Below are 3742 nucleotides of genomic sequence, written 5' to 3' on the forward strand. Positions count from 1 at the left end.
TGGCAGTCCCATTTTGGGCAGCATTCTCTCTTAATAGTAATCATACGAACAACAGAAAGGGATAAAATAATTATCCTTCATTACTCACTGACTACTGTCACTTTCACAATATTTTAAATAGCCTGACATCGATGTTACAAAAACCAAACCAAACAAAATGAAACACAAAAACCAATATGTGTTCTGAAAGGTAATCAATTGTTCCTAATAACAGACATTAACAATTTCCAACACGATCTCTAGAAACAATTTGCAGTTTGAACCGTACTTTTGAATACTATTTCTTGAAGTCTGTACAGGATTGATTTCTATCCCATCATTAATAATTATTACACTCGTTATTTCAAGCACTTTCCGCTCTACAAACTTCGGTAAAATGTTCACCTTTCTGACACTGAGTATTTTGCACAGCAGACATGGTCCATCATCAGCATAATCTTGAAGGAAACATGTAACATGGTGGAGCCATTGCGGTCAGAGGCCACGGGGTAACTGTGTTGTGTCCACATTTCCTCCCTTGTTCAGGAAGCACCCTACCCAATTCAGGAGTAAGTAGTCTTTGAAATACAGTTCTACTTTTTTCTACCCAGAGATGTGTATGCTAACACTATATGCCAGAGAGGAATGGGCACCCAAGAAAGCACAGTCTTACAGCAAGTCTACAAAAATATTCCATTCTAAGAAAACAATGGAATATATATATAGGGGGGAAAAAAGCATGCACAGTTTTAGCTCTCATTTACCTCCAATGATTCTGGACATACCACCTGGATTCAGTGAGCATCAGTGTCTTTATCTGTTAAGCAAGGCTACTATCAGCTCATTTGCAGTGTTTCAAAGATGGCTAAATTTAACCACATATAAAACTACCTGGTACATATTAATACTCAGAACATGTTTCTTGAAATTTATATGAGTTATTTAATAGCTCTCCATTCTGCACTCAATTTTTAAATGAGAAAACTTACCTCATCCATCAGACAACTTCTTGCAAAAGGCTCATTTTCCTTCTCCAGTGCAGTTACACACAACCAAACCATTTCTTTTCTTTTCTAAATCCCTATTTTCATTTCAACAAGATAATTTCTCATCTTCTGCCACTGTCATGGGGTATTTTCATAAAAATAAAAGTGAAAACTTACCCATGACCACAATGAGAAAGGGCTTTTGGGGAGTCAAAGGCTGGATATCATGAGTTTATGATGTACACAAAAAAGGAATTCAGAGCTATGTAAGAAATATCGTGTCCATCCATGATAGTTGCATTCAATTGCTATAAATCAAATAATAAAAGGCAATCTATGTTATTATTATTATAGAATCCTGTCTGAGAAAAACAACAAAGGATGAATGTATGCTGGGACATTCTCCACTTTCCTACTAACCGCAATATTAGTAGAGAAAATAATTGGACAAAGAGGAAGAACATTAAGTATCTGCATACAGATTAGGTAGAGGATACAAATACATACAGTGCTTAGGAATTGACATTACAGTCAATTTATTTTACTCTCCAATTCATAATTAATGAATAAAAAGAATGGTGCAATTCCATTGGGACATACTCTTTATCTCGTTAAGCCTAAATTAGAAAATCTTAAATAAAGCAGAGTGTATATTTACACACACACACAAAACACTTAAACAAAGATATATAGAGAGTGGAATTTTCTGTCTACTGCATTTCAAATCTGGAAAGCTCAATTTTCCAAATTCTGCTATGATAAAATATATTTCTTGTTCTTTTTTTATTTACTATCTTTCTAATTTTAAAATATTTTAACTAAGAACAGACTGGTGAATGATGAAATTTTATAAGTAGCTTGGATTTCAGAGGTGGCAGAGATACAAAGGAATTAGTTGTTACAAATTGTACACTGAAGGGAAATATACATTGTCCTGTACTTCATCCTGTTGAAGATAATATCTTTTTAAAAATCAGGAGCACTGGAAGTACAAACAAAGACACATAAAGTCACATGTAAAAAACTAAAATGAAAATGATTCAGAGCAAAATCTGCTGCAGAGAAGATATAAAAGCAGCTTATCTGCTTGAAATTTGTATTCTAAGTTCTTACTGTGCTTTCAGTAGGCTTAAATTGGATTATAAATCTGTGTTGGGGGCAATTTTACAGGATAATACTGTTGTTTTCATTTTTTAAGTTTGTTTATTTTCATTCTATTTTCCGTAGTAATGTCCCCTTAGCTTAGTCTAGATCCTATTCGCAGGACAGCTGTTTTGTGTAACTCCAGGGATGCCTATTACACATAATTCGTATGAATGGTGTGCCGTGGACTTTGACAATCCTCAGCTTACATGGGCTTATATGGAGTCTCATCCATCGTATTCAAAAACAGTCATTTCAGCTCTGAATATTTTGAGATTTCTGTCTATTCTCAATTTTTTCTCCTTTTTATTTAATCGAATTCCATGGCTTTAACTATCACTTTATACTAATGAATCTAAATTAATAAAGATAAGTATTGCTATCAGATATTACAAGCAGCCTCAAATCCCAGTGTCTTCACATAACAAATGTTTTTTTTTTTCTGACTCATGCCATAGTCCAATTCAATAAACCCTCTTCTGAGTATAAATCTAGAATTGCTAGACAATGTACAGAAACAAGAAGTCAAGTTATCTGCCTCCATCCCCCATATACAAATACAGTGCAGCAAAGCTGGGACAAACAGAGCTTCCACAATGCTGCAATATTGTGAGAGACGGTTATGGGTGTCCTTGTCCATGGATGTGTGGGTACATTTCCTCATTATTCCTAATTTTGCTCCTGGAAAGAACTCCGTTGTCTCTTCTCTGATTCATGTCCCTGCCTTGTACAACATTCTTCCTTGTCTATCCTCTCTTGCCATGTATGAAGTATAAGTTGGAGTATTTGTGAATCCAGAAGATCATAGAAATTTTGAAAATTGTTTTCTACTCAAAGAAAGTTGGTGGCTTAAGATTGTTTTACTTATTTTATGCTCAAAAGCAATTTAATCTGGGCTTAAGGTTTTATGCTTTATTTCATTTTTTTTTTTTAGAAAAACAATTCCTGGAAAAACACAGTTAACTTCTGATTTGTTTTGATTTAGTTTCATATTCCAATAGCCGCATATAGAGCCATTTTCTACATATTTTACTTGTCAATTTTTTTTCTTTTTCACCACCATGATTGCACTTACTGCCTCAATCTAATGGCGGCTACTTTGAGGGTCTCAAGCTTTAATGCTAAGGCCACACTCTTCACCTGATTTTTAACAAAAGCATCTTCTTAATGTGTTTCCACAGCTCAAGGACTTTTACAGTGCTACTTTTCAAATTCGGAGTAAACAGGTGTTATTAACTCCCCTTTGAAGTGAAAAAAAAAAAAAAAAAAAAAAAGGAAACAGTGCTGGACTTTCCATCTCCTTTCATTATACCCGCAATCTGGCCAAGTTTCCTCTGAGTGCTTCTCTTTCTTGTAATACCTTGTCAAACATAGCCAGTAGTAGCTAATACAGTGCATTAATACAGTGTATTCACTGTATTCATTTTCTATTTCTGCTGTAACAAATTGCCACAAACTTAGTGGCTTAAAAAGCATATATTTATTATCTAACAGCCTGTAGACCATAAATCTAAAATGAGTCCCATTGGGCTAAAATTAAGTTGTTGGCAGGGTTGTATTCCCTTCTAGAGGCTCTGGGGAGGATCCATTTTCTTGCCTTTTACAGCTTTTAGAAGGCTGCTCACTGACCTCAG

The sequence above is a fragment of the Pongo abelii genome, chromosome 12 (genome assembly GCF_028885655.2).
Source record: "Pongo abelii isolate AG06213 chromosome 12, NHGRI_mPonAbe1-v2.0_pri, whole genome shotgun sequence".
In the NCBI taxonomy this organism is placed as follows: domain Eukaryota; kingdom Metazoa; phylum Chordata; class Mammalia; order Primates; family Hominidae; genus Pongo; species Pongo abelii.